At 36.9% G+C, this 13,705-nt stretch overlaps 1 pseudogene; it reads right to left on the minus strand.

Moving 5' to 3' along the window:
* Nucleotides 1–6,421: 6,421 nt before the first annotated feature.
* On the minus strand, nt 6,422–8,433 carry LOC100014137 (pyridoxal phosphate homeostasis protein-like; annotated as a pseudogene).
* Between the last annotated feature and the right edge of the window lie 5,272 nt (nt 8,434–13,705).

Below are 13,705 nucleotides of genomic sequence, written 5' to 3' on the forward strand. Positions count from 1 at the left end.
TTCTCCTAGATCCCTGCAGATTATTCAGGGACATTACACTGCCACTAATGGAGAAGTCCATTATGTTCGATTATATCACAGTGTGTTTGTCTCTGTGTACAATGTTCTCCTGGTTCTGCTCCTCTCGCTCTGCATCACTTCCTGGAGGTCGTTCCAATCTCCATGGAATTCCTCCACTTTATTATTCCTTTTTGCACAATAATATTCCATCACCAACATATACCACAATTTGTTCAGCCATTCCCCAATTGATGGGCATCCCCTCATTTTCCAATTTTTGGCCACCACAAAGAGCGCAGCTATTAATATTTTTGTACAAGTCTTTTTGGCCATTATCTCTTTGGGGTACAGACCCAGCAGTGCTATGGCTGGATCAAAGGGGAGACATTCTTTTATCACCCTTTAGGCATAGTTCCAAATTGCCCTCCAGAATGGTTGGATCAGTTCATAACTCCACCAGCAATGAATTAAAGTCCCTACTTTGCCACATCCCCTCCAGCATTCATTACTTTCCATAACTGTCATGTTAGCCAATCTGCTAGGTGTGAGGTGATACCTCAGAGTTGTTTTGATTTGCATCTCTCTGATTATAAGAGATTTAGAACTCTTCTTCATGTGCTTATTAATAGTTTTGATTTCTTTATCTGAAAACTGCCTATCCATGTCCCTTGCCCATTTATCAATTGGGGAATGGCTTGATTTTTTCTACAATTGATTTAGCTCTTTATAAATTTGAATAATTAAACCTTTGACAGAGGTTTTTATGAAGATTTTTTCCCAATTTGTTGTTTTCCTTCTGATTTTAGTTACATTGGTTTTGTTTGTACAAAAGCCTTTTAATTTGATGTAGTCGAAATTATTTATTTTACATTTTGTGATTCTTTCTATGTCTTGCTTGGTTTTAAAGTCTTTCCCCTCCCAAAGGTCTGACATGTATACTATTCTGTGTTTACCCAATTTACTTATGGTTTCCTTCTTTATGTTTAAGTCTTTCAGCCATTTTGAATTTATCTTGGTGTAGGGTGTGAGGTGTTGATCTATTCCTAGTATTTCCCACACTGTCTTCCAATTTTCCCAGCATTTTTTATTGAATAGTGGATTTTTGTCCCAAGACCTGGGATCTTTGGGTTTATCGTATACAGTCTTGCTGAGGTCACTTGCCCCCAGGCTATTCCCTGATCCTCCTTTCTGTCTCTTAGCCAGTACCAAATTGTTTTGATGACTGCTGCTTTGTAATATAGTTTGAGGTCTGGGACTGCTAGGCCCCCCTCATTTGTGTTTTTTTTCCTTGATCTTTTGTTATTCCAAATGAACTTTGTTATGGTTTTTTCCAAATCAGTAAAGAAATTTTTTGGGAGTTCCATGGGTATGGCACTAAATAGATAAATAAGTTTGGGTAGGATGGTCACTTTTCTTATATTGGCTCGTCCTACCCATGAGCAGTTAATGTTTTTCCAATTGCTCAAGTCTAGTTTTAATTGTGTGGCGAGTGTTTTGTAGTTATGTTCATATAGTTCCTGTGTTTGTCTCGGGAGGTAGATTCCTAGGTATTTTATTTTGTCTAAGGTGATTTTGAATGGGATTTCTCTTTCTAGTTTTTGCTGCTGAGCTGTGTTGGAATTATATAGAAATGCTGATGGCTTATGTGGGTTTATTTTGTATCCTGCAACTTTGCTAAAGTTGTTGATTATTTCAATTAGCTTTTTGGTTGAATCTCTAGGATTCTTTAAGTAGACCATCATGTCATCTGCAAAGAGTGATAACTTGGTCTCCTCCTTGCCTATTTTGATGCCTTCAATTTCTTTTTCTTCTCTAATTGCTACTGCTAGTGTTTCTACTACAATGTCAAATCCTTGTTTCACTCCTGATCTTACTGGGAATGCATCTAGTTTATCCCCATTGCAAATGATATTAGCTCATGGTTTTAGATATACACTGTTTATTATTTTTAGGAATGACTCTTCTATTCCTATGCTTTCTAGTGTTTTTAATAGGAATGAGTATTGTATTTTATCAAAGGCTTTTTCTGCATCTATTGAGATAATCATATGATTTCTGTTGGTTTAGTTGTTGATATGGTCAATTATGTGGATGGCTTTACTAATATTGAACCAGCCCTGCATTCCTGGTATAAATCCTACTTGATCATGGTGGATGACCCTTCTGATCACTTGCTGGAGTCTTTTTGCTAGTATCCTATTTAAGATTTTTGCATCTATATTCATTAGGGAGATTGGTCTATAGTTTTCTTTCTCTGTTTTTGACCTGCCTGGTTTTGGAATCAGTACCATGTTTGTGTCATAAAAGGAGTTTGGTAGAACTCCCTCTTTGCTTATTATGTCAAATAGTTTGTATAGTATTGGGATTAACTGTTCTCTGAATGTTTGATAGAATTCAATTGTGAATCCATCAGGCCCTGGGGATTTTTTCTTAGGAAGTTCTTTGATGGCCTGTTGGATTTCATTCTCTGATATGGAATTATTTAAGAATTCTATTTCCTCTTCTGTTAGTCTAGGCAGTTTGTATGTTTGTATATATTCATCCATATCACTTAAATTGGTATATTTATTGCCATATAATTGGGCAAAGTAATTTTTAATGATTGTCTTAATTTCCTCTTCATCAGAGGTGATGTCCCCCTTTTCATCTTTGATGCTGTTAATTTGCTTTTCTTCCTTCCTTTTTTAAATTAGATTGAACAGTACTTTGTCTATTTTGTTTGTTTTTTCAAAGTACCAGCTTCTTGTCTTATTTATTAAATCAATAGTTCTATCACTTTCGATTTTATTAATTTCTCCCTTAATTTTTAGGATTTCTAGTTTGGTTTTCTGCTGGGGGTTTTTAATTTGCTCACTTTCGAGTTTTTTTATTTGCATTTCCAATTGATTGATCTCTGCTCTCCCTAGTTTGTTAATATATGCACTCAGGGTTATGAATTTACCTCTAATTACTGCTTTGGCTGCATCCTAAAAGGTTTGAAAGGATGTCTCGCCATTGTCATTTTCCTCGATGAAATTATTAATTGTTTCTATGATTTCTTCTCTAACTAAAAGATTTTGGAGTATCATATTGTTTAGTTTCCAATTAGTTTTTTATTTGGTTTTCCATGTACAATTACTGATCATTATTTTTATTTCCTTGTGGTCTGAAAAGGCTGCATTTATTATTTCTGCTTTTCTACATTTGTGTGCCATGTTTCTGTGACCTAATGTATGGTCAATTTTTGTGAATGTGCGTTGTGGTGCTGAGAAGAAGGTGTATTCCTTTTTATCCCTATTTATTTTTCTCCATATGTCTATTAATTCTAATTTTTCTAAGATTTCATTTACTTTTTTTACCTCTTTCTTATTTATTTTTTGATTTGATTTATTTAAATTTGATAATGGTTGGTTCAAGTCTCCCACTAGTATGGTTTTACTGTCTATTTCTTCCTTCAATTCTCCTAGTTTCTCCATTACAAATTTGGGTGCTATATTATTTGGTGCATATATGTTGATTAGTGATATTTCCTCATTATCTAAAGTCCCTTTCAACAAAATATAATTACCTTCCCTATCCCTTTTGATCAGGTCTATTTTTGCTTTGGCTTTATCAGATATCATGATTGCCACTCCTGCCTTCTTTCTGTCAGTTGAGGCCCAGAAGGTCTTACTCCATCCTTTAATTCTGACCTTGTGGGTGTCTACCCGCCTCAGGTGTGTTTCCTGGAGACAACATATGGTAGGGTTTTGCATTCTAATCCATTCTTTTATTCGTCTACGTTTTATGGGTGAGTTCATCCCATTCACGTTCACTGTTATGACTGTCATTTGTGGACTCCCTGGCATTTTGATATCCTTCCCTAATTCTAACCTTTCTTCTTCAGCTCTACCTTTTAGTCCAGTGATTTACTTTAAATCAGTCCCCTTTGTATTTCCCTTTCTACCCCCTCCCTTTTTATTCCCTCCCTTATTTTCCCCTGTAGTCTTTTTAAAAATCCCCCGCCCTCCCTCCCTTGTACTGCTTCCCTCCCCACCAGTCTGTTTTTTACCCTTCTATTCCCCTATAGGGCGCAAATCTATTCTCTTCCCCAATGGATTGGATTGTTCTTCCCTCTTTGGGTCAGTTTCAAAGTACATAAGAGTTGAGTATTTCCTATCTCCAACCTCTTTACCCTTCCAGTGAATCCCCCCCCCTCCCGCCATGAGCTTCTTTGTGACATATAAATTTACCCCCATTTGTTTCTTTTCCTATTTCTTTTAGTCATAACCTCTTTTGTTTTTTAGCTTTAGTCATGTATATATATATACATACATACACATGTATATGTATTTATGCATGCATATATCTATATACCTATTTATGTCTTGTCCTTTCATTCTATACAGTTTGTCACTGTTCCCTCTGAGTGTAGGTCTTCTAGCTGCTTAGGTGATAGCAACAGTTTTTAAAAGTTGCCAATGACCTCTTTTCTTATAGGGATACATATCATTTTAACTTATTGAGTCTCTTAAAAAAAACCTTTTTTGTTGTTGTAGTTTTTCCCCTCTTTTTTAATTACCTTTTGATGATTCTCTTGAGTTCTGTGGTTGGACTTCAAATTTTCTGTTCAGGTCTGGTCTTTTATTTAAACTGAATGTTTTTTAATACTTACTTTAGGGGGGATTTCATTTTAATTTAAAATCTAAGAATTTTTGAATTTTGAATTTTTTGTTTGAGATTGTATTTTTATAAAAATCCAAGAATTTTGATTTTTTGTTTAAGATTGTACTTTTATAAAAAATTCAAGATTTGATTTTGTTCGAGAAATGATCTTCAAGAAAGAAGCTTGAAACTTTTATATCCAGAGAATGAACCATTGCAGAAAGATCCTGAAAACTTACACTTCATCAAGAAGATCAAGAATGAACTTTGTATATAATTGATTGAACTGAACTTTGATTGAACATTTATTGTAAATGTACACATTCATGCCAAAAGGGACTGCCCCTAATTTGGCTTTCTGTCAATGCGCCTAGGAAAACATTGGTTTTGCTTTCTTTTCTTTTCTTTTCTTTTCTTTTCTTTTCTTTTCTTTTCTTTTCTTTTCTTTTCTTTTCTTTTCTTTTCTTTTCTTTTCTTTTCTTTTCTTTTCTTTTCTTTTCTTTTCTTTTCATTTCCTCTCTCACTATTCTAATTTCTCTTAGAAAATTGAATATCGTGTATATCTATAGTTAGAAGTGCATTTTGAATTACAAAATTGATTATGTTAATTGTTCAATGGGGAGACTAGTCTCCCATGATCATCAGGGAGGATTATAAACCTCAAAATTTCTCAGACTTATGAATGTTAGGGGTTTCCCTCATTGGGGAATCTTCTACTTAAAAAAATTCCCTAGCAGATGGTGAGAACTCTACTTGAGTGTGAGGGCTCCTAGCTAAAGTACTTTGATCCATGCTTATGGAAGGGACAGGAAGTTCTTTGAGTCATGACTGTTTTAGAATTGATACAATGGGATACTAAGTACCTATAAAGGTGGGGCAACTTGTAAACTACTTAACCCTAAAAGGGTGATAACTTATTCAGAGGTTTTTTCCTTAATGAAATTTGTCGACACAGCAGCATTTTTTCCTGACTTACTAAAGAGATTAAAACTACTCAGCTGTGAATTCAAAATGGGCGATCCTTTAGAAACATCTACAGTGATTGGTAGATGTAAGGACTTAGGGGAGGTGACAGAGGAGATTTTTCCCTTAAAAATAAGAGCTCAGAGAAGAGCAAGGGGATCTCGATTTCTGATTCTCATTCTGGAGGAGAGCTCCTTGAGGAGATCCTCTGAGGAGCTCTGTCCCTCTGGGGTAGGAGCTCTGGAGGCTCTTGAGAGAGGCCCTTTGAAACAATCTCTGGCTGGAAGACTCTTTGAGGAAGGACACTGGCCTGGTGTTACTCGAATCCTTGTTTAGTCAGACTTTGTGGTGAGTGTTAAAAAACTGACTGATTTCTCTTTTAAGACTCAGGTCTAGGCCATATTGGCTTGAGGCCCTTCATACTTATTCCTTTCTTACTCTCTCTCCCTTTCTTTGATTACTCATTGTATTATTAACTAAAAACCTCTATAAAACCCAATTGACTTGGGTATTTGAATAATTGGGAATATTTCCCTGGCGACCACCTTATATTTGATTTTAAAACCCAAGACACTGTAGTGAAACATATTTCTGGGGTCAAATTTACTCACCCTCTCTTATATCTATCACAATTTATATCTTCCACTATTTTAATCACTACAGTTTAAGACCTCAACCATTTTAAATCTCACAGTGGTAAAGTTAATATAATAATTGATAATAAGGTTATTGAGTTTAAAGCATAAGTAATTACTTTTATTTGGAGTTGCCCCAAAATTTTTGGTTCCTAAGACCAATGGATAACTTCTATCCTTTAAAAGTAAGAAAGCCATACATATGGAGTACTAGAATTAGCAGTTCTTGAATCTTTCTAGGCAGATAAGAAGATTTAAACTTCTATGTTTATTTTTTAAATAATCTTTTAATTCCTTGTAATTGGCACAGATGGCATAATTCAAACGCACATTTGTATTTAAGAGACTATGAACCACCACACTGTGTAGCTTTAAAAGCACAGAAATCATATTGGCTTAAGAATTTTTAAAAATTACATTTAGCATTGTATTCTCAAGATAAATCCATAAAATTAAGTCCAGGGATTGAATAAATTAAGAGAAAAGCTAATTTGTGTGTTTGTGCATGTGTGTGTGAGGTTCTCAAGACAAAAAGTCTTTTTCATGAATTTGCAAATACTGCACTTTGTCCATTTTCATGCTCACAAAAGCCTTGCTACTTTACTAGCAAATGAGAAAATTTACAAAATTGTTACTTATAAATATGGCAGGGTGCATATAAACCTGGATGATGGACTACTCTGTAAGGGGGAGTCCTCAAAGTCAGTTCTGTTTGATGCTACTGCCTTGGCCTAGATTTGAAAGGCTCTCTCCATTTCTTGAAAACCACCAAAATTCACTATTAAACCTCATCAGCAAACTACATCCTAAGTAATTTATATTGCCACCTGACTGGGGGGAGGGTTGGCTTCCAAGAATGACAGGAGGTGAGCTGCAGCTAGTCACAAATCCCATTTCCAAGGCCAAAACAATAGAAAGGTCAATCACAGTTTCTGCTTTCAATAGCAGCTTTCTGGGTGAAAAGTACATTATGAACCATGAAATTGCTTGTGTCAAGTATTCTTCAGTAAAGAAACTGACCATCATCTTTGGGTGTTATCATGAATGGGGAGAGAAGATGGAGACACCAAACGTGTCTCAGGGCAGACACGGTGCATGCTCTAGAGGGTCTCCATCTCTATCAAAAGGAGATGAAGCCCCCAGTGATCAGGGGAAGGGCAACTGAAAATACCTTTGACAGCAATAAATATAGGCTTCGGTGAACACATTTCTACTTGCAAAAGACATTCATGATTAATTAGATCTTCTGGCTAGGAATGAGGGTTCATTCTGATTTGGTCTCTTTCCTGCTGAAAGGCCTGAATTCTCCAGTTCTGGGGCAATCCTAAGTCAATGGTCTAAATGGCTGAAGGTGTCAAAGATGCTAAGTGAAGATGATTCCCACCAATACAATAATCATTAGAGCTCTAGGGCCTGGGTCTTAACAAAAGCGCGCTGTACTACAACCTGGCATGTGGAAAGTAAGATTTGGGTTAGTGCATAGTGAAAGTTCCCACCCCAGGGCCCTCTAGAGGCAGAAGCTTGCTGCTTGGTTCCTCTCCTTAGGTCTCAGTTCAATGTTCTTGGGTTGCCTCCATCAGGCCTTTATGCCTGTCATGGCCTTGTCCATAGCTGGTTTCTTTGAATAATCCCATTCTCCAAAAATAGTACTTCCTACTCGAACATTTGTGGATCCCATTTCAATCGCATGCTGGAAATCCATGGACATGCCCATACTCAGTTCCACCTGGTCAATGGGGAGGCTGAGCTTCCTGCACAGCTACTTCCGCAGGCACAGCAGAGTCTGGAAATCTGGGTTGGGCCTTTGACTGGGGTCACATCCCAAACTCCGTATGGTCATCACATCCACGAACTCCAGGTTGGGACACTTGGCGTTGATGTGCTGCACGTGGCCACTGTCTCTGAAGGTGGAAGCCCATGCTTACACCATGACTTTTCATCTCTCTGAAGAGCCTCTCTTCTGCCAAGAATTGTTTACTTTGTCTGCCAACTTCACAGAGTCCACAGTTTCCAGCATGTACAGGTTGGGGACAGCCATCAATTTGCTGACATTTTGTTTCTGCAGGTGGCCAATGAAATGCCATGAAGATAGAAGTTTAGTATTTGATGCTTTTTCTAATAGCTCCTGAACACAGTTCTCTCCAAAACTGCGCTGCCCATGAGCATATGCCTCAGTCACCATATCAGCATGTTTGGTCTTGCTCACAGCTACTAGTTGGGGTTGGATGGCTGGAATATCCAGGGATCTCCGCACTGCAGACTGCTGCACCTGCTCCTTCACGGCCAGCGGCGCTAGCCCAACACCTTGCTCTGCAGATATGCCGGGCTTTCCTCATAACACTAAGGCACTCCAACACGGGACCCTGTTCCCCTCCTCGGTGGGGCGCGCCCCCCTCCCCACCCCCCGACTAAACTTCTATGTTTAGATTCACAATTTAATGTTTTTGTTAAACTATATTTGCAGAATGTAACACCTAGAATATGTTTTAGGTTTAATGATAGAAGTATTAATGGTAAGATGTGGAGAGTTATTAATATGTGTTCGCATGTTATTGTAGGGTAAATAGGGGTTAGATGATGTGTGAATTTACCTCGTTGGGAGGTGATTAGTATATAGAGAGTGTATAGGGCTATGATTACTGTGTTTAGTCCTAATAATAAGATAGATCAGTTTGATCATGAGAACAAGGATATAATTACTATGAGCTCTCCTAGGAGGTTGATTGATGGTGGTAAGGCTAGGTTAACTAGGCTAGCTAGTAGTCATCAGGTAGTGGTAGGATTGTCTGTAACCCTCGTGCAAGAATTATTGTGCGACTGTGAATTCGTTGGTGGTTAGTATTGGCTAAACAAAAATAGTACTGAAGATGTGAGGCCGTGAGCAATTATTAATATAGTGGCTCCTATAAAACTGAGTGTCGATTGTATTAGGGCTGCCACAATGACTAGTCCTATGTGGTTTACTGATGAGGAAGCGATTAGGGATTTTAGGTCTGTTTGGTGTATGCAAATTGAACTTGTTATAATTATTCCTCTTAGAGATAAAATAATGAATGGGTAAAACAGGTTCAGTAAACGTTGTAATTCATATAATGCCGTATCCACCTAGTGTTAGTAGAATGGCAGCTAGGACTATTGACCGTGCAATAGGGGCTTCTACATGTGCTTTGGGAAGTCATAAGTGGAGACCATACAATGGTATTTTAACTCTAAAAGCCATTAGATATGCGTATCATATTATTGTGTTGGAGGTTGAGTAGATTAGTGGGTCTGTTAGAATTAAATTTATTATGTGTATGGATCCTAAGTTGTTATTTATGTTTAATAGGGCTACTAAAAGTGGAAGTGATCCTATTAGTGTATAAAATAAGAAGTAAAGTCCTGCGTTTAGTGTTCATTTTGATTACCTCATCGGGTAATAATAATAAGGGTTGGAATTAGGGTAGTTTCAAATAGAATATAAAATATAATTAGTTCTGATGAGGTGAAAGCTATGATTAGTGATAGTTGTAGGATAATTAGTATAGTAATATATTTTTTTTCGTGTTAGAGACTTTGTTTAAGTGATTTTGGCTTGCTATAATTATTAATGGGAGTAGTCAGCAGGATAAAATTAGTAGAGGACCTGATAGGGTATCTATAGAAAACGAATTATTGAAATTGTAACCTAGATCTGTATTGTGATATTGTAGTAATAGGCTTGTGATAGCAATTATTAGGCTGTATGAGGTTGTATTAAGTCTGTGATTTTAAACTTAAGTGTTTTCTGTTTCTGTCAAATGCTTATAGATCTATTTTGTTTTTATATCACCGACATTCCCAATATATTCCTCTTCTCTTCCTCAGAGAGCCGTTCCTTATAATAAGATAAAAAGAGAAAAATATAGTTTAACAAAATTAACTGACATATTACATTTTTGTAGTCACTGTTTCTTATTCTTTTAGTTCTATTTATATTTCACTTTGCATTCCCATGTTTCTTTATGTACATTCTATTCACAATTTCTTTTTTTTTTTTAGTTTTTAAAACATTATTTTATTTGGTCATTTTCATACATTGTTCATTGGAAACAGAGCACTTTCTTTTCTTCCCCCCCAACCCCCTGCCACCCTAGCCGACCCGCGATTTGTCTGGCTATCACATGTGTCCTTGCTCTGAACCCATTTCCTTGTTGTTGGTATTTGCGTTAGGGTGCTCATTTAGCGTCTCTCCTCTATCATGTCCCCTCAGCCTCTGTAGTCAGGCAGTTGCTTCTCCTAGGTGTTTTTACTCCCTCAGTTTGTCCTCTGCTTGAGGATAGGTTTTGGTTTTTTTTGTTTTTTTTTCCTCGTAGATCGCTGCAGGTTGTTCAGGGACATTGTAAAGCCATTACTGGAGAAGCCCATTACATTCTCTTGTACCACAATGTGTCAGTCTCTGTATACAATGTTCTCCTAGTTCTGCTCCTCTCACTTTGCATCACTTCCTGAAGGTCATTCCAGTCACCAGGGAATTCTTCCACTTTATTATTCCTTTTAGCACAATAGTATTCCATCACCAACATATACCACAATTTGTCCAGCCATTCTCCAATTGAAGGGCATCCCCTTATTTTCCAATTTTTGGCCACCACAAAGAGTGCAGCTATGAATATTCTTGTACAAGTCTTTTTCCTTATTATCTCTTTGGGGTACAAGCCCAGCAGTGGTATGGCTGGATCGAAGGGCAGACAGTCTTTTAGCACCCTTTGGGCATAGTTCCAAATTGCCCTCCAGAATGGTTGGATCAATTCGCAACTCCACCAGCAATGCATTAATGTCCCTATTTTGCCACACCCCCTCCAGCATTCATTACTTTCCTTTGCTGTCATGTTGAACAATCTTATTCACAATTTCTTATAGCACAGTAATATTTCCCCAATTTCCATACAATCTGTTTAACCATTCCTCAGCCAATAGATTGATTCCAATCAATACATTGATTACAATTCTTTGCCACCAAAAAATGTGGTATGATGAACATGTTGGTTTATGTGAATGTTTTGTTTTAACATTTGCTTCTTTGTACCAACAATGCATTACTATGCCAATACTTCTATAACCACCTCACATTAATTATTCACATCTTTTGTCATTTCATTATTAAATTTTTCTAGAGAATTTTGCCTGCATCTCTTTTTTTACCTTATTTCACTTTTCTCTGTAACATTTATTTTCCTATCTGCCATTCCCCCATACTCCTGATTAGTTCATAAATTCCCTAATAACAAGACTATGATTATTACTGATTATAAATTCTTTAATGTCCAAGACTGTGTAATTATTACCAATTACAGTGTCCTGAATGTGATAGGTGCTTAATAAGGACTTGCCATATTGAATGGAGATAAAATCTGGGCAGTGAGGAACAAGATATCATAAGTACTTATCCTTGGCAGAAGCTTGGCTACAGACCAAAGGTGGAACAGGCAAGATTTCCTCAGAATTTGGTTTTTTTTTAATGTTTTATTTTTCCATGTTTAAATGATTCATTTTCTTTCCCTTCCCTTTTTCCTCCCCCCTCCCAGAGCTGACAAGAAATTCCACTGGATTGTACAATGCTATCACTATACCTATTATACCTATATATTATTCATTTTTGATATAGAGCAATTTTTTAGATCCTAAACCCCAAATCACATCCCCATATATACATGTGATAAGTGATGTCATATGTTTTTCTCTTGTATTTCTACTTTCATAGTTCTTTTTCTCAATGTGGATAGCATTCTTTCCCATAAGTCCTTCAGAAGTGTCCTGGCTTGATGCATTGCTACTAATAGCAAAGTCCAAGATTAAGGGGTTGTTTCAGATATAACTCATAAGTGTCTGAGGCTGGATTTTTAATTTTTCTTCCTGTCTCTGGGCTCTTTTCTCTCTACTATGCCAGCAGTTGCTGCTTATGATTTAGGTTAAGGATGCAGTCTGTTGTAGAAGACAAGAAGGGATGGGTTCCAGTGTACTTCTCTGGAGTTTTTTAAGCTTCCTAAGATTTAGAACTGGAAAGGGAAGTTGCATATTATCTAGTCTTACTCCTTTATTTTACCAAGACTCAGACCCAGAGAGCTGAATGCAGTTAGTTGTTCAAGGTTTCAGATCTGACTCTAACGTGTAGAGTTGAACATAGGGTAGAATGTAAGGGGAAAGCCAGGTGTGCAGACTTGGGCTGAGTAATTATGGCATTAGGCTTAATCAGTGGGAATTTTCTAGCATATACTTTGACCACAACATCAGTTTTCAAAAGCAGGGATGGGTAGTGAAGAGAGGCCTGGATTTGGAGTCAGAAGTTTGAATCCCTATAGCTGCTACTTCCCGTATTTGTGACCTTGGGCAGTATATAGTAGTTAATATTTATATAACAATTTAAGATTGCAGACAAGGTTTTGTCCATATTATTCCATTTGATCCTAATAACAACTCACCTATCTATGGGTACAAGCCCAGTAGTGCTATGGATAGATCATAGGGCAGACAGTCTTTTATTGCCCTTTGGGCATAGTTCCAAATTGCCCTCCAGTATGGTTGGATCAATTCACAACTCCATCAGCAATGAATTAATGTCCTGACTTTGCCACATCCCCTCCAGCATTCATTACTTTCCTTTGCTGTCATAATAGCCAATTTGTTAGGTGTGAGGGGGTACCTCAGAGTTGTTTTGATTTGCATCTCTCTGATTATAAGAGATTTAGAGCACTTTTTTCATGTGCTTATTAATAGTTTTGATTTTTTTTGGCTGAAAACTGCCTGTTCATGTCCCTTGTCCATTTATTGATTGGAGAATGGCTTGATTTTTTGTACAATTGCTTTAGCTCTTTATAAATTTGAGTAATTAGACCTTTGTCAGAGGATATTTTATGAAAATTGTTTTCCAATTTGTTGCTTCCCTTCTCAATTTGGGTACATTGGTTTTGTTTGTATAAAAATTTTTTAATTTGATGTAATCAGAATTGTTTATTTTACATTTTGTGACTCTTTCTAAGTCTTGCTTGGTTTTAAAGTCTTTCCCTTCCCAAAGGTCTGACATGTATACTATTCTGTGTTGCCCTAATTTAATTATAGTTTCCTTCTTTATGTTCAAGTCATTCACCCATTCTGAGTTGATCTTGGTGTAGGGTGTGAGGTGTTCATCCAAACCTAATCTCTCCTACACTGTCTTCCAGTTTTCCCAGCAGTTTTTGTCAAATAGTGGGTTTTTGTCCCAGAAGCTGGAGTCTTTGGGTTTGTCACATACTGTCTTACTGGGGTCACTTACCCCGAGTCTATTCCAATGATCCTCCTTTCTGTCTCTTAGGCAGTACCAAATTGTTTTGATGACTGCTGCTTTATAATAGAGTTTGAGATCTGGAACTGCAAGGCCACCTTCCTTTGTATTTTTTTTTCATTATTTTCCTGGATATCCTTGACCCTTTGTTCTTCCAAATGAACTTTGTTATGGTTTTTTCTAAGTCAGTAAAAATTTTTTTTTG

The sequence above is a fragment of the Monodelphis domestica genome, chromosome 1 (genome assembly GCF_027887165.1).
Source record: "Monodelphis domestica isolate mMonDom1 chromosome 1, mMonDom1.pri, whole genome shotgun sequence".
NCBI classification, from domain to species: Eukaryota; Metazoa; Chordata; class Mammalia; order Didelphimorphia; family Didelphidae; genus Monodelphis; species Monodelphis domestica.